Below are 18,849 nucleotides of genomic sequence, written 5' to 3'. Positions count from 1 at the left end.
CACACCAAGATGTGTATTTTTGAGTGTTTTGGTGGCGATCTAGCTGGATTGTGAACATCAATGGAAGACATTCTGGATCGCGTTCTTTCTTGGTGGTATGTGCAGGTGTCCACAGGACTCAAAACTGATTCAAAACTTTGGCAAAGTAGCAGGTTATAAAATTAACCCCCCAAAATCAATGGCTTTTCTGTATGCCAACAATGAGAAAAGTGTGGCTGAAATTAGGAAAGCAACTCCATTTGTAATAGCCCCACAAAAAAAATAAAATACCTAGGAATTAACCAAAGAAGTGAAGGACCTCTATGATGAAAACTTTAAAATCTTGACAAAGGAAATCAACACAGAACTTAAAAAATGGCAAAACCTCCCATGTTCCTGGATAGGAAAGATTAACATCGTGAAAATGGCAATACTTCCCAAGGCTATCTACAAATTCAACGCGATACCTATCAAAATTCCAACCTCATTCTTCAAGAAAATAGAAGAGGCAATCCAAAATTTCATATGGAACAACAAAAGACCCCGAATAGCAAAAACGCTCCTCAACGGAAAGAACACTGCTGGAGGAATAGCAATACCAAATGTCAACCTCTACTATAAAGCCATAGTAATCAAAACAGCTTGGTATTGGCATAAGAACAGACCTCAGGACCAATGGAATAGAATTGAAAACTCAGAAATGAACCTACAGACCTCTAGCCATCTAATCTTCGATAAGGGAGCTAAAACAACAGAATGGAAGAAAGACAGCCTCTTCAGTAAATGGTGCTGGCAATATTGGTTAGCTACTTGTAGAAAACTAAAGCTAGATCCTTATATATCACCCCGCACCAGAATCAACTCCAAATGGATCAAAGACGTCGGAGTCAAAGCAGACACTCTGAAAACATTACAGGATGGAATAGGAGAAACCTTAGGTCTCCTTGGAGCAGGCTGAAATTTTCTTCATAGAGACCCAGAAACAGAACACATCAAAGAAAGGTTGGACAAATGGGATTGCATGAAATTGCAGAGCTTCTGCATGGCAAGGGACATAGCTAGCAAAATCAATAGAAAGCCCACAGATTAGGAGAAGTTCTTCACTAGCCATACAACGGACAATGGTCTCATATCTAAAATATACCTGGAACTAAAAAAATTAAATCCCCCAACAAGTTCTCAAAGAAACAACTGCCCAATGAATAGTGGGATAAAGACTGAAAGAGAAACTTCTCTGATGAGGAAAGAAGGATGGCCAATAAACACATGAAGAATGCTCAACATCTCTAGACATAGAAGAAATGCAAATCAAACAACATTGAGAAACCACCTCACCCCAGTTAGAAAGACTATAATCAAGAACTCTAATAACAACAGAGGGGAGGGGATGTGGACAGAAGCGAACGTTACTGCATTGTTGGTGGGAGTGTAAACTTGTTCAACCACTTTGGAAATTAGTATAGAGGTTCCTCAAAAGACTCCACATAGTGCTCCCCTATGACCCAGCAATCCCACTTTTGGGCATTTACCCAAATGGTCACAAACAAGATCACACTAACGCTACCAGCATGACTATGTTTATTGCAGCATTATTTACCATAGCTAAGATATGGAACCAACCCAGATGCCCCTCAGTAGATGGATGGATCAAGAAAATGTCTTATATATACACTCTGGAATCCTATGTCTCCATCAGAAAGAATGACATTGCCCCATTTGTTAGGAAATGGAAAGATTTGGAAAAATTATATTAAGTGAAGTAAGCCAAGCCCAAAAAACATAGGTCCCATTGTTTCCTTATTTGCAATAACTAGTATATATCTGAGTCAAGCAGAAAAGGTCAGATAAGTTGATGTTAGGGAAATGAACCCTAAGATATCTATTCAAATGTCTTTTTTTCATGCGATTGCTTCTAACACATTAATAAGATTATTTTTTTGTTACTTTGTATGTCCCACCACCATGGCATCACGCTTGCTTTCACTGTATTTGATGTTGGTATAATTTGTGGTGGGGAAGGGAAAAAACAAATGGTTTCAATAGGGATACCGGTGGACCCATTGCAACAGTGAGATGTACATGTCGTTATGTCAAAAACAAACTTTACAACTTTGGTGGTGGGGTGGAGGAGGGTTGGGTGGAGGGTTGGGAGGAGGATGGGATGGGAAAACGAAACAAAGGAGGAAGGTACAATGCTTGATAAGAAATGTACTCATTATCTTACCATATAATTGTAAACCCTCTGTACTGTATTTTTCATAACAAAAAAATTTGGGGTGAATGAACCTCGGGTCAGGACGTAACCAGGTGAAAGACTGGATGAGGTATGGCCAGGTGGGGGGGAAATCTGGCCACACCGGATCTGGATGTGACTTCAGGGCCTGGGACTCACCTCTGGTCAGATGGAAAATCTGACCAGAGGCTGACCAGGTTATGACTTAGCAGGAGGGGGAGGTGGCTGCCTCCAGGTGTGTCAGATACCTAGGTAACATATAAATGGTGGAAACTTTGCCAAGAACTGGGAAGGTCTCTGCATAGAGTCTGCGTGGCCTGGTGCAGACCTAATACCAAATACAGGTAGTACCTTTGCCATGTGACTCCTGACTCCAATTTATTCTCAATCACTTTCTTTCTTTTTTTCTTCTTTCCTTCCTTCCTTCCTTCCTTCCTTCCTTCCTTCCTTCCTTCCTTCCTTCCTTCCTTTCTTTCTTTCTTTTTACTTTATTTCTCCTTTCTTTCTTTCTCCCTTCCTTCCTTCCCTCCTTCCTCCCTTTCTATTCTCTCTGTCTCTGTCTCTGTCTCTGTCTCTCTCTCTCTCCTCTCACTCACACTCCCTCTCTCCCCTCCCTCAGTATTCTTGACTCTCAATAATGAACACTTGCTGAGTTGAACTCACAGGCTGGGAAGAGCAGGTCAATTGGCGACTGTGATATTTAATGTAATGTTTATTTACAGCTCTACCATAGGTCACTGGATCAAATAATGAACACTCAGCAGCATGCCATCTCAAGCCATTTGGAGGATGAAAGCAAGCACGCTCACTGCATTCTATGAGGTCCACCCTGGGAAGGTGGGGCAGACTCCTACCCTCTCTTGGCTGAATCTCAGCGCAGTTTCTGCATCAGGAGAGGTGACGGCCTCCAAGTGTGCCACTTATCTAAGTGAGACAGGTATTAAGCAGAAACTTAGCCTTTTGTGTTGCTGAGATTAATGGCATGATTCAACATTATCCATTAATTTGTTGAGTTTGGAACCTCCTAAAGTTTTTGTTAGGCGATGTTCAAATTGTGATCTATTTATTTCTGATTGCTAACCATGATTATAGATGTGAACCAGCACATCAGACCATTCAAAGTTCTTCATCACTGATGTAAGACATTAAGTTTATTTTCTAAAGTGACATACAAGTTGACAGACAACAAAAGTAAGTCCTTAATTCTGGTCGAGATGTGTTTTTAATGTGAAACAAAATTACTTAGCAAAATATCTGACTACTGTGATTATACTTTCAAATTTACCCTACATTTTAATATCAAATCACCTATATTAATCAATGATTAACTCAAATTACCTGTAATCATTTATTTCTGTCATATCTTTTAGAAGTAGGCAGAACTGGAGCTTACACCATAAAATAAAGTGGTAGAATTTGAGAGGATCACAGTTCTGAATCAGTCTAGGAAGGAAAAGAAACACTCATATCAACCTACTAGGTAGGGATATTGGAATGCAATCATAATCCCTGCTTTCTGGGATGGGTGCAAAAATTGCTACTCTAGGAGTAAAGTAACTTAAATGAGAAAGGATTGATGGAGTGGCTCCAGTGGTGGAGTACCTGTCTGGCAAACAGAACATCAAAACTCAAATCAACTTCCTAAAGATAAAATAAGAAAAGAAAGAAAGAACAACTCATACTGAGCATGTGTTCAATGTAAAGATTCATACTAAATTATTGTAGTTATTAATGCCATCATTTATTTCTAGGGACAAACACATTTTGTGTCCAGCCTAACTGAAAAATTAACACTATATGTATATATATATATATAGAGAGAGAGAGAGAGAGAGAGAGCGCTTTGGTAAACACAGGTCTAGCTTACAATAATGAACACTAAAGTTTGCATATGCAGTTGTGTTCCAGGGTTGTTAAGGTTTATGGAAATCCATCATTTTGATGAACTTGTTATGACGAAATTACCTAACCATACATATCCATACAGTTCACTGGACAGATAGCATTGATATATATACACACACACAACTGTATGTATTAAGTGACATGTAAATAAAAATAAAATAATTACAATGAATAAATTTAGTGAACAGATATCTTTCCCAAAGAATTATTGTACCTGAACCAATTCATGTCTTAAAGTCTCCAATGCTATATCACACTTACATGGTTGCTGATCCCCTTTAGCTTTTTTATAATATTGCTTTTTCTTTGTTTTTCAGATGAAAAAGCCTGCTTGTATAACATCCCTTTCTTTAGAAAACGAAAGCACATTATGTTATCTGGCTGTTTATGTATCATCAAAATAATTTTTTATAATTTCAAGTAAATATTGTCTTAGACTTAGATCTCACTCATTCTCTTCCAATAGTACCTATGGAAAGGAGAAAATGAAGGATCATTCTGTTACTTCAGAAGGTTTTGTTATTAATCACTGCAATAAATTTTATGAAAATGAAACTCTGAAATTCGAGAGAGGACTTGAAAGTGACCTTTCTACATACTCATGCTACTCCCTCAACTAAATCATAGAACTGAAAATAAGTAACATTTTAGCTGTGTGCCTGTGGCTCATGCCTGTAATCCTTGCTACTCATGAGCTGAGATCTGAGGATGGTAGTTCAAAGCTAGCCCTGGCAAGAAATCTGTGATACTCTTCTCTCCAATTAACAACCAGAAAACCGGAAGTGGCATTGTGGCTAAAGTGGTAATGTGATAGCCCTGATCTGAAGAGCCCAGGGACAATGCCCAGACCCAGAATTCAAGCCCCATGACAAAGCAAAATAAAAAAGGGAAAAGAGGGGGAGAAAGTAACATTTTAAAGCTAATGTGCAGATATACACAAAAATTGTATAGAAATAAAACTATAACAGTCCCTGGACTAGCAAAGAGAAAGAGATTAAAGTGAAATTACTTTCAATAATACATTTAGACGATCTATACTAAGGGCAGGCTACTGGAATTCACACCACTAATTGAAGAGGTAGAATTTGAGAGGATCACAGTTCAGAACCAGTGTTCTAAGAAAGTAGTAAGAGTCTCATATCATCCTAAAGCCTGGAATGTTGGAATGCATTTGTAATCCCAGCTACTTGGCAGCCAGAAATGAGAAACTTAGCCGCTCTTTGTTCTTTAGCAAAATTGAGAAACTATGAGCAAAGACACTAAATGAAACAGTATGTTCTAATGGTAGAATACTTGTTCAGTAAACAAGATATCTAAATTCATACTCATTTCCTAAAAGATGAAAGAAAAGGGAAGAAAGAAAGAAAGACAGAAAGAAAGAAAGAAAGAAAGAAAGAAAGAAAGAAAGAAAGAAAGAAAGAAAGAAAGAAAGAAAGAAAGAGAGAGAGAGAAACAAAAAAGGAGAAGAAAGGGATGAAGACAGAAAGGGTAAAGGAGAGGTACAAAGCTTTGATAAAATACAGGACTGGCTTACACTGTTGGACCAATAGGAGTGTATATCTAGTGCTGTTGCAGGTATGTTAAGGTGTGTGAGAGTTTATTATCCTGATGATCTTTCAATGACGAAATTGACTAACTACATAATTACCTGGGCAGATCCCTGCTGAGACCTATATTAAGTCACAGGTTAACAAAGAACAATATTTACAATGAAATATATTGAACAACCAGGCATCGTGACCAAAATTATTTTACCTAATTCAGTGTATTTTTTACATTCTATATCACATGTACAAGTTCCTCATTCCCTTCTGTCTAATTACGTTGTCTTTCCTTGGTATTTTTTTGTTTTCAGAACCATGGTATAACAGGGCATTTCTTGTATTTTTGTCTTCTAGTTTTTAGAATGTATGCAGTTAAATATGCTTAATTTCTTTTTGTTAGAAAATTTAAAGCACATTAGGTGGGGTCTTCATCATAATTTTGTTATGATCTCAAATATGTTTTTATTTCTGGGATTTTACCTGTATAATCTCACTTCAATCTTTTCCAAAGTACACTTTAGTGGAAGGAGGAAAATCAAAGTTGATTCTGGTAGAAAATTTCTGTTACTAAAATCTCTGGTACATAGTAAGGTAAGCAACTCCCAAATTATTCTTTAAAGAGATGAGTTGAAAGTCATCTTTTTACACACTAATACTCTTTCCTCAACAAAACCAGAGGATTTAAAATAACTAATATTTTTTATGTTAATGGGCACAAACGTGCATGAATTTTCTAGAAATAAAATGATCACTCATGAAACCTTTCTGGTACTTCAAAAAATGCTTTCCAATGAGAGGAATAATCTTCACGCTTTTTCACACAATGTGTATCTGCCTGGTAACAGAACCCCAAGCTAGAGTAAGGCAGCTAATAGCTATCTAATTTCTGTTGTCTTTTGCAATACTGCTTTCTTATCATATTGGGTAGTATAAATTCTATGACCAGTATAAAATCACATTTCTAATAAAAGTTAGTAGGTGGGACATTCATGGATGAGGTGGTGTGGTGTTTCTGATGGAGCCCTGTCTGGTTCAAAGGAGGAGTTGGTATTGGCAGAGTATCTGTGGTGGAGCAGGGCAAGGCTTTGAGGGTGAAAGCATCTGTGTAGGGATTTGAGACAGCAGGGAGGGGACAGGAAGGACTATACATGTTAAGGGCGGGGTCTCTTGTGGAGTAGGTGGGACTTTAGGATGGAGGCTAGCATGTGGATGTGTTTTCTGTGGAAGAAGTTGGGGTCACTGGGGAGGAGGCTCTTTGGGGCAGAGCTTTGAGAAGGAAGAACAAGTCTACAAAGGAAGAGGTTACTTAGAAGAGGGTTTCTGGTGGAACACTGTGAGCCCTTGTGGGATATGTAGGGTGGGGTGTCCCATAAGGCAGGGAAGGGCATGGAGGCAAGAGGCTGACAGAAGGTGGTGTTTCTGGTGCCAGAATGTGGAGCTATGAGGGAGAGTCTTTTCAGGGTCTGGCTTTGAGAGGGCAGGGTGGTGCTAGGAAGAAGTACGCTAGTAAGGGGAGGGTTTTCTGGTGAAGAATGGAGGTCTTTGTGAAGTGTTAGGGTGGAGGTAGGGTTTCTGGCAGAACAGGATGTAGTCATAATGTATTTTGGAGTTTTTCAGGACCAGGGCTTTTTGAGAGCAGGGGTACAATCCAGTGGACTAGACTAGTTAGGATGGGGTTTCTGGTGTAGCCAGTCACCATTTCGAAAAGAGGAGTAAGGTTGGGTGGGGATTTCAGTGTTGCAAGGCAGGAAAAGGACTTTGGACAGGGTTTTCAGTAGGGCAAGGCAACATTCAAAAAGGGACTTCAGTGGGACAGGGATTAACAGTTGAGCTTGGTGAGGCTTCCAGATGGAGGCCAACTGTTGCATTGGTTTCCAGTGGAGCAATGTGGGTGTTGAGAGATGAGATAGTATGGTGGGAATTTTCTAGTGGGGGTTTTCTAGAGCAGGTCAGGGATTGGAGTCATGGGGCTAATTGGAGGAGGGGCTTTGAGAAGGAGTGGAAGGTCTACAATGGTTTAGGATAATTATGGGCACGGTATCTGGTGGAGTAGGGTGTGGATCTGAGGGAGGATACAATAGGGGACAGGATTATCTGGGGAGCAATACAGGGCATTGAGAGAGTAGATATTGGAGGTGGAGAGGCTTGTGGTGAAGCAGGGCTAGCTTTCCAGGTAGGAGATGGGCTGTGTGAGAAGCTTCTGGCCAATCAAGGCGAGGTTTCAAGAGCAGTTATAGGGAGGTGGAGGGATTTGGTGTAGCATGATGAGCTTTGTGGGAAGAGGTAGGTTCAAGGCTGGGTTTGAGAGGTTAGGCCACTTAGAAGTACACTAGTTATGGGCAGAGTTTCTGATGAAACCAGGAGGGGCTCGAGGGAGAACTCTGGTTGGGGGTGGGGTAGGGAAGGGAGGAGCTTGTAGGTACTAGGATATGGGAGCAATGGGACTATGAGGGACTAGAGTAGTTAGGGGTGGAGTATCTGGTGGATGAAGTGACGATTTGAGGGATGAGCCTGATGTAGGCAGGGTGCTTGGTGCAGCAAGTCGGGACATAGGAGGAGATATGGATGTGCCTGGTTTCTGGTGGTGCAGAGCAGAGATTCCAGGAAGGGGTTTAGAAGAAGGTATAGCAGAGGAGGGCTTTCAGGAAGGAGTCTGGTTGCAATCAGACCTTTGAAAGTTTATAGCAGGACTACGAGGGGGTAGGTTAGTTAAGGATGGGATTTTAAGGAAGAGGCTGACTGGAATTGGGTTTCCAGTGCATCCAGTCAATTCTATGGGAAAGGGGGATAGGAAAGGGGCAAGAGAGTGAAGAGTGGGGCTACAAAAAATGAACAGTTACTCTTAATAGGAACACCATTTTCTGTCAGTGTACAATTATATTCCTTTTAGGTATGCGAGAGATATTGGAGAAAGTAACCAGGTAATAATTCCTTCCTAATGAAATTTTTCTTTATTCCAGTTGAGTGAAAATAAAATCACATCAGGCTCAGAGGCACACAGTAAACTAAGACTCATGAAGCCCTGGACTTGGTTCCCAAGCACAAACTTTAAGGACCACAAATAAAAAATTTAAAATGACTCACTTGGTCATAATGGACATTCTATTGTCTTAAAAATGTGAATGAATAGAACTTTTACCCTGTTCATTTTAGAAATTCTAAAACTAAGTAAGTAGTAATGTTTTAACTTTATATAATATTGGCAAGTATACTAAAAATAATTAGGAAAATATAAATTTGTATGCAGAATGTTTGTTCTCCATAATCAATTTTAATCTAAAAGTATTTAAGACTAGAAACTTGCCATATAGTGAGATTGCAGCATGGTATATTTTCAGTCATCAAAATGGTGACTTAAGCAATGTGTTTTTATCATTGGATGCATCGAGGTTAAAACATATCTAAGAATTTGAAGCACTACTATACAGACCCTGAAGAAACTCAGAAGGATCTATGAAATAATGTTGGAATAAAATTAATGACTAATTTCAATAGGAATTGATCTTTACTAGGCCCATAAATATTTTCCAGAAGAAAAGTTTACATTGAAAAATAAACAAAACTTTGAAAAGGAAGCAGGCAGGACAGGCAGACCTTGAGGTAAACATTATCCAATGAACAACATCTATTGAGGCATGATCACAACGTCTTTTAGCTAAGTTACAGTTACTGATGTATGTTCTTCCCTAATGCCAAATAACAAAGACATGAAAATGCACTAATCATTTTTAAGGCATTAGACTTTACAGGAAGAATTCAATGAATGTATTGCTACAAAGTGAAGATAGATGTCTGAGATAAAGATTGAAGGAAACATCCCCAGTTTCTGGCCCATCGAGTTGAGAGGGGTACAAGTCAAAGCATAAGGAGAATGGACAGAAGTACAGTAGTGCATTCCAGTAGTTCCCAAGATGCAATGATGAATGTAACAGCAGAGAAAATCAAATGACCATCACTGGACTTAGCACTGGAGAGAAGAGAGAAGAACAGTGAAAATCCAAGGAGAATTTCAAAGGATGCCCTTGCTTATTTGGCAGTAGAGTGCATGGCATTGAGGTCTAAAATATGTGGAGATATTATAGGAAACTACTTGTGCTCAAATGGTGCCATGAGAAGTGGTAAACTTATGATTTACAGGACATTGAATAATCATAAAGGTCTTGCTTCAGTAGTGAAGAGTTAAACCTTGATAAATTCTGTTTTGAAACACCTAACACTATAAAACGAAGAGGATTCAAATTATATATAAGTGACTTGACTGCAACAATAGTGTTCAAAAAAATTAAACCATATAATATGGATGAAAAAAGGTAACATTATTAAGGTAATCTGTAAACAACACACATTTTGTGTGAATAGTCCTGATTTAAAAAGATTTGTTTTCCTTACAGATTTTGGATGCACAAAAACAACAAAAATAAGAACAAACCAAAGCAAATGACACTTGACAATAGAGTTGGACACCAGTATCTCATCTCATGAGGATGAGATTGGAAGATCATGATTCAGAGATGGCTGGGGTAGCAATCCATGAGACGTTTATGTTCAATTATTCAATCAAACACAGAGTGAAACCTTGGTTCAAATATTACAGACTCACTCAGTCATTAATGAAAAAACAAGCAAGATTTTGAGGCTCCCAGTCAAGTTTCATTACTGCACATACACACACACACACACACACACACACACACGCACACACGGGGAGAGCGAGGAAGAGGGAGAGAAAAAAGGAATATTCAGTGCTTAAAAAGTGATCCTATCTGCAGGACTATCCTAAGCATATTTTAATTTATAAAAATGAGGGAAACCATAGAGCCTATGTTTCTTAGAGTCTGGCTTCCTTCACATAATATGATTTTTTCCAAGTATTTCCGTTTTCTTAAGAAAGATGCTGTGCCATTCTTTCTGATAGAAGCATGAAATTCCATTGTGGATATATACCACATTTTCTTTTTTTTTTTTTGAGGGGTGGGGGTTCCGGTCGTGGGGCATGAACTCTGTGCCTGGGTGCTATCCCTCAGCTCTTCAGCTCAAGGGCTAGCGCTCTATCACTTGAGCCACAGCACCAATTCTGGCTTTTTTCTTTTTGCTTATGTGGTGCTGAGGAATCGAACCCAGGGCGTCATGCATGCAAGGCAAGCATTCTACCACTGAGACACCTTCCCAGCCCCACATTTTCTTGATACATTCATCTATTGAGAGGCATCTGGATTGGTTCCATATCTTAGCTATGGTGGTAATGCTGCAAAAAACATAGTTGTGCTTGTAGTTTTAGTGTGTTTTAGCTTGAGACCATTTCGACACATGCCCAGGAGTGGGTTTTGCTGGCTTCAAAGTTATGTACATTTGACCATACAAAGTGATGCTAATTGAAATGAACTCCAAGACATGGAAGCAACAAGTCTTTTTTTTTTTTTTTTCAGATGTCAACCTTGATGTCGCTAAAGTAGTGTATCTAGATCTTATTTTATTTCATTTGTCTTTTGCCATTTGCTTATCCCTGGCAATGTCTGTCTTGATTCTGGTACCTTCCATTTTGTATATACATTATCTGATTTGGAGGAGGAAAGGGAAATAACATAATAATAAAAGAAGTACAAAGAATTACCCATTGCAACAATGATATTCACAAGGCATTATATTGGCAATGAACTTAACAACTTTGGGGTCAGGGGAGGTGTGGGGGGTCAAAGGGGTTAGGAGGTCAACAATAGAGTGGGTAACTATTCAACAAGTATGTACTTTACTCATGTAACTGTAACCTCTCTGTACATTAACTTTAAATAAAATTTTAAAAAGTGAGTCTACCCTAGAAAAAATATCCTTTTCAAAATAATACATCTGTAAAAGTACTTGTGAGGGATTCTAGAGTCAAGCTGTTAGACCTGGAAAGGGATAGATTGAGAAGCCATCTCAAACAGCAATCAAACGGCTGAGAGCTGTGCTCGGGAAAGGTCAAACAGTCAAGTGAAGACAGGGGTATGATTTATTACCTCAAGAGTATTTAAGTTAGAGTTGTTGGACACTAAAAGTTCAAGACTTTGGAGGCAAGATGGATGTCTGTGCTATGGTTGTAATGACTATTGCTCCCTTCTGCTCCCTAACAATAAAGGGTTCAATGATCAATATGTGTACAAACAATGACACATGTTAATAGTTGTAGCCACAAGAAAATTTGATGCCTTAGTCTGTGGACATACCTGTAGCCTCTCACCCTCCACCACTCTAGTAGAATGAATATAAAGCATGTTAAGCAGGATTTTGGGATCTAGAAGCTAGCAATGAGGCTTTGGTTCCCTGGTGTCTTCTTTCTTATCACTTCCTGTAATTTCTCAGTTCTTTGGACAGGTATCCCATCATCTTTGCTGTTCCATGGTTGAAGTTAGTGACAGTACAGATATTCTGAACACTTCAAAACAAACTATGGAAAAACACTTCCTCAGAGAAGATTCACAAACTTATAGGAGCACCTGGAAAGATACCATACATCAGCAGTCATCCTGTGATCCTCTAGCAATAAATTATAATTCAGGAATATTTTTACTTCTAATAATACAAGAGATGGACAATTGTCCTTTTTGCACATTTGTTATTTGGTATTGCATAAATTTTCAAGAATGCATATGCATTGTGAAATAATATTATTTATATCATAGGTCACAAACCTCGTCACTGGAGTGATATGACCCTGTCTTATCTCAGTTGCCTGATTCGGACTTAGATGAGTGTGAATTGCCTAATTATGAACATTTCTTCATGAAACTCAACAGCACAGAATGAAGTGTGAGGGTCAGGCCATTCCATACTTCTAAGGATTTCACATATATTAGAGTACTATACACCTACACTGCTCAGCACTCATGGCACATTGGTGTGTTATAATTGTCTTCAGATCAGAAATTCGCTAGAGCTTAAAGGAAAATGATGGGCTGTACGTTTTCAATGCAAGAGTGATGATTATCCCCTGCAATTATTCTCGGTGGAGAATCTTTCCTATACATTTTACTGACTTAGCTTCTACTCTGTGTTTTGCCATTATCAGGGACAGTCAAACTGTATCTAGCTACAATACTGCAGCAAACTTAGCTGCCCTTGAATTTTACCTCCACTCTTGATACCAAGGTCAACTCCGCAACTCTAATCACATAGTTAGTGGACACCTGAACTTTTCAAGCCTGGTTAAAAATTCAGCTATCATTGCTCATTGCCAGTGTTAAAGATGTCACTCCTTTAGATTTATTGTGTATATTCTTATATTTCCAACACTGCCTTAGATGTTGGTTTTTGAAGTAGAACTTTTAGTTTGCATTTGATTTATGGAGATGTTAGTGATGCCAGTTGAACTGCATCTATTATAATGCAAGTAATTTTGACATATGAATTTAGTTTTGGCAACTGAAGAAGTGAATACACATCACTCACAAAAGTTTCTTTGTATGTACTGGTATTGCTTTATTGTGAACTTCCTAAAAGACTGTCATGGGAGCACATGGCTCTAATCCCATCACTTCTGTCACTGATACAAGGCTTGAAAGGTCCAGACCACTTGGCACTCCATAGTGAGAACCTTTCTCCAAGAAGGGCGAGAGAATAGCAAAAAGAGCAAATGAATCTTTCAACTGTTGTGTTACATGTTCTTTATAGTTAGCCATTAAAAACACCATAGTAGTAATTTTTATGAGTTCTTACCTACTCTTTTCCTCTTCTGAACTGTTTTATTTATGGATCTCTAAGCAATCACATAAAAATCATATAAAATTTATATAAATCATATAAGAAAGCATAGATAATATTTGTTAGGGATATATAACCTAAAATGAATAATTTCAGGAAATTATTAAGCACATAAAATGTAATGCATACCTAAAATTGTCTCTTTATTGAAAACTGCAGCACTTGTAGTTTATTTATTCTGATAACAAAGATTATAAACTAAGTTACAATAGTATTCCAAATGGAACACAGAATTACAAACCTGAAGGGTAGCACTAAAAATGCTACTGCTACCACTAATAGAGTAAGAATGAAATTTAGATATCTACTTCAGAGTAAAAGCCACAGGATAGCTGCAACATTACTCACTTTTTTTTGTAAAGACAAATTTTCACAGTTATTAACATCAATTGGGTATATATTTCTTAAGGCCTTCAGGAAGGATGCTGTGACCATGTTGATGGAAGCTGACTTCTCTGATACCTACTTCACAATGTGCAGACACCATTCCAAGCACTGCACCTGCATTAGGGTAACTAGTGCTCATGACAATTCTTCAAGTTAGGAAATGAATTAAGTATTTTATTAAAAACAGAAGTAGGCATCAAGACCAAACAAATTTCCCAAGTATCTAATACTGATCATTTGTAGACCCATAATTCAAATCCAGGCTTCCACCAGGCATATCTGAGGATATTCTGTAAGTGTCACATTCATTACCTTTCAAGACCTATGGAGCAGATGAGCCCACATTATTTTCCTAATTATGGTTATAATGGCAATAACATTGCTACAGAATATATATATATATATATATATATATATATATATATATATATTGTTAAAATGAAAAGTGTGTGGGTAATGACATTGTATGTGATATTTATACCAAATAAAGATCGGTTTAACTTCTAAAGAAATATCTAAATGAACATCATTCAGCTTCCACTGTTTAGCATTCCTGGAGTGATTACTTAAGGAGAACAAATTCATGGAAAAGACACCTGTGCTGATGAACACAGGCTTTTATCATTGAGTACCTTGAATACACAGGGGATAGTTTGTTATGGATATGTAATCCAAAAGGAATAATTTTTGTGACTAATTACTTTCTTGTTTTACCAAAGAAAAATCTATTTCCTATTCTAAAACATATACCAATTTAATGGATATTAGTGTTATCAGTATAAATTATGCATGAATAATATATATATAATGTATTATATTACATAACATATAAATGGTATATTTATAATATATGTATAATTACTGATATTCTATAACTACTATAAATAATATATGTATAAAACTGGTTTTAGTATTATACTGTGAAGGGTATAAAGAATGACAACTTTATTTAAATAAATATATTTGTATGCTTTAGTCACATAATTTTTTTGTGTGCCAGTACTGAGGCTTGAACTATGGTCTGGGTGTTGTCCCTGAGCTATTTCACTCAGACTCTCTTCATATAGCTATCTTCGGTTTTCAGCCTCTAAGCAGCTGGGATATTGGATGTTTTAACTGCATTGTATCGAATTTTATGAATCAGTTATTCAGATTCTTTATACCATATGATGTTACTAGACTGGGAAATGCATGCTTATTGCATTTCCTTTGTATAACATATAGTATGTTTTGAAATTTGGTATAAAACGTTCATCTTTTTTAAAATATGGATTACTCCTAGTTCTCAAGAGTTGGGAAATGCCCTGGAACTTTGTTACTTGAAATCATATGTGGCCATGTGTCATATCCTATTTTCTTGTACAGACTTGATAATAAATTATATGTAATTTATTTTTTATTTTTATTTTTTCCTATTGCAACACCTGGCTATGTGTAATTAAAACTGTAGTTTTCTTCAAGTATTTTATTCTACACTGAAGTTTTTTCTTACAAGCTTTCTAATAAATATGTAATCTATTCAATTTTGAAAAGTACTGCTTTACCTACTACTTATTTGTGGCATTTCTGAAATCCAAGTTTCTCTGTGTATCAGGGTGGATACTTTTGTCTGTAGCAAGTATTGTTGAATATATAACATCTGGCTACTTTGAGAACAAAGGATATGAAGGGACACTAGCCAGATAAAGAACTTCCAGGACAATTCAAGGGCACCTCTGTACTCTCTGTGTAGGTGGATAGGGAGCATAGAAATTCTTACACTTGAAAGTGATTGAGTGTGGGTGCACATAGGTGTTCACTTATTTATCTGTTGCTATAGTTTTACACATTCACTATTATAAAACAATATTTCATATATATGTATATATATATACATATATATATGTATATATATATATATACATACATATATATATACATATATATGTATATATATACATATATATGAAATATTGATATATATATATATGCATATGCTGATCACAGTTTCCAAAAGGCAGAGAACCACATCCATGGATATCGCTTTCCTATGTTGCTCTTTGGGTAATAAGAATATAACCTGGTATTGTCCTGTGGTAGAGAAATTACTCAGAGATTCAAGTATTTTTCTTTCAATATGTTGCTTGTTCCTAACTCTAAAATTAGGAAGTCTGTTAATACATAATATATTTTATATTATAACATATTAAATATATAATATAGAATATATTGTATATTATAATATATATTCTATAATAGCTGACAGTGTTATATATTCATAAGGAAAAATAAAACAGACATATCAATGTCCATACTTTCCTAGCCATGATTAGGTTCAATAGAGTTAGGTGCATTACATCTCAACAGGAAAATCTACTGAAGTTCTGATGACTTTGAGCTAGATAAGGACAATTCCTGTAAAAGCAGGCTCTCCTCAATTATGAGAAAAGATGTTTGGAAGCTTTTTTGTTTGTTTGTTTGTTTTTATTTTGGCCAGTCAAAGGGCCTGAACTCTGGGCCTGGGCACTGTCCTTCACCACTTCTGCTCAAGGCTAGTGCTCTACCAATCGAGCCATAACACCATTTCTGGCTTTTTCTGCTTATGTGGTGATGAAGATTCGAACCCAGGGCCTCATGCATGCAAGGCAAGCACTCCACCCCTGAGCTACCTTCCCAGCCTAAGTTTGGAAATTTTTGAGAAGAGGAATTTGACATTTGCTTTGCATCCTTGATTAGTAATGAATAAACACCGTTTTACTCCGAATTTTGTCTCCTTTTATGTTCCCTAAACAGTTACACATGATCATCATTCCATATCATATCTTTAAGTCCTTCTTTTATTTCTTTTATCATTATTGTTTTGTTGTTGTTGTTTTGCTGATCCGGAAGCTTGAACACAGGTCCTAGGCAGTGTCCCTGAACTCAAGCCTAGTACTCTGCCACTTGTGCCACAGCTCTATTTTGGGTTTTTCTGCCTTGGCTTGCTTTGAAGCATAATACTCAGATCTCAGCCTCCTGGGTAGGTAAGATTACAGGTGCGAGCCACCAGTGCCCAGCAAGTCCCTCTCTTTTAGATATTATTCTAAAAGCTTCCTATCCAAGTTCACTCCTAAGGTTGTAAAGGCACCTATGTCAATAGTTCCTTCAAACTCTAATCTCCTGTTTTGGCTATGGTGTGTCTTTTCCATTGTATCCTGAACCAACTTCACTGTTCTCTTCCTAATCCATGATTCTAGATGTGTTACTAATAATTACCAAAATTTGGTGGCTATAAGCCCTAAATCACTCAACTATTAATTTCATTTAAATTTTTTTCAATATGATTGTTCTTCAGTACAAATCTGAGCTTATACTCACCTCTTGTGTCTACCTCTTGGCATGAGCAGAGCCTAGGCCTATTCAACCTCAAATGCAAGAGGTTAGCAAGAGAATAGCCTACAGTATTCCTGCCTAAGAGTCAGGACATGTAGTTGAGTGCCTGAAAGAAGCAATGCATTCCTGGCAAGGGAAGGGGTGATAGAGACAACAGCCTAGAGAGCAAACTGACAGTCACAACATTTAATAACTTCTCTTTGGAGAAACTGACCTCCTGCAAAGTGGCAGTGAGATAACTCACCTAGTGAATTTTCATATATGAAGGAAGTTGTCATGTTTCACTACACAACTTACTTGTAGTCAAAGAGAAGGTAAGTCTTTTGTGTCCTCCTTAGGCCCAGTCACACTTAATCTCCATCTTAGAATTTGCTCATAGTCTATTACTACCAGAAGGTCCCTGATGAGGAGGAAAGTGTGAAAGTGTGATCTCTTGTCTTCTTACTGGCTCTGTGGGAACTGAGGCCACTTTTAGTTTTGAACCTGTTCCTTCTGACAATGGGAAAGCTCATTCTCTGAATTGTGCCCTACTACCAAATCTTTTCAGAGAAAGTTAAAGAATGACAGATTCTGCCTGAGGGAGTGAGTTTCTCCAATTCCAAAGAGGTCAATTAATATCTGATTCTAAGGCCCAAGTGGAAGTTCTTCACCAGATCCTCGAAGCTGGAGTGGATGTTAGCTCAGACTCTAGGCCATCCTCATATTTCTCGAGCTCTTTCTCATGAATCAAAAGGTTACAGGAGTTGAGTTCAGAAACAAGGAGAAATGAGAGTAGCAGAAGAATCATTGGCAGGGGGAGGAATTAGAAACGTTGGGGAAAAGACGGGCTCAGAAAATCTAGGATCACTCACATCATTTGGGAATTACATCATGAGATTAGGGAATAAATGTAATAAATTACTACCTAAATTATTAACTCGACTACTCTACATTACAACTGTTGTGTCAAAATATAGCTGTCCTAATTCTATTTTGATGAGAAAAATGGAGCACATTCTTTCCTCACAAAGTTCTACAGAGTATCTTCATCCATACCCCAGGTTGTTCTTACTCTCTACATCTGTTACTTTCCTTTGCTGGATTCAGTCAATGACACTTGAAAGTGTTATCATCTTCAGACATGTAATCACATTTTCTTCTAATCCATTTGTTATCAAATAAAACAAATTATGTGGAAATATATATCTATGGTAAATTTTCTACCATGGCATATTTATTTGATGATATTAAGTATTATTTTAATAGTTTCATTTTTAAAACTTGAGGAAAATGTTTTGTTACTATTAGCACTAATTATTTGCACATTTTTTGTATTTTTCCTTGTCTGTGTATTTGTTATTAAGCTTCTAACATTGTCTTTTTCCCCAACTGTTGCCTTCTTAAAATTGCAACTTATAAACTATATATGATGGTCCTGTATGTGTGCATTGGTATATTTAATTTTTGATCTAATATCCACATATTATACAATATCTTCAACCTATTGTAATTGCTCTGAAAATAAATAGGGAGGTCCCTCATTAAAGCAAAAACACAATGCCAAAAAACCAGTGAAATTAGGATTAGGTATATATCCAAAAATATTATCAATAAAACAGTAGAAACAGTCACTTCTCTTATATACCAGAACATATTTAAGCTATAAATAGCACATTTTCTTTATTCCCTCTTTCTGGTAAATCTAGGTTGGTTACACAGCTTGGTTGCTATGAA

This window comes from Dipodomys spectabilis, unplaced genomic scaffold (assembly GCF_019054845.1).
Source record: "Dipodomys spectabilis isolate Male_0828 unplaced genomic scaffold, ASM1905484v1 ptg000105l, whole genome shotgun sequence".
Lineage (NCBI taxonomy): Eukaryota > Metazoa > Chordata > Mammalia > Rodentia > Heteromyidae > Dipodomys > Dipodomys spectabilis.
This window is presented reverse-complemented; position numbering follows the sequence as displayed.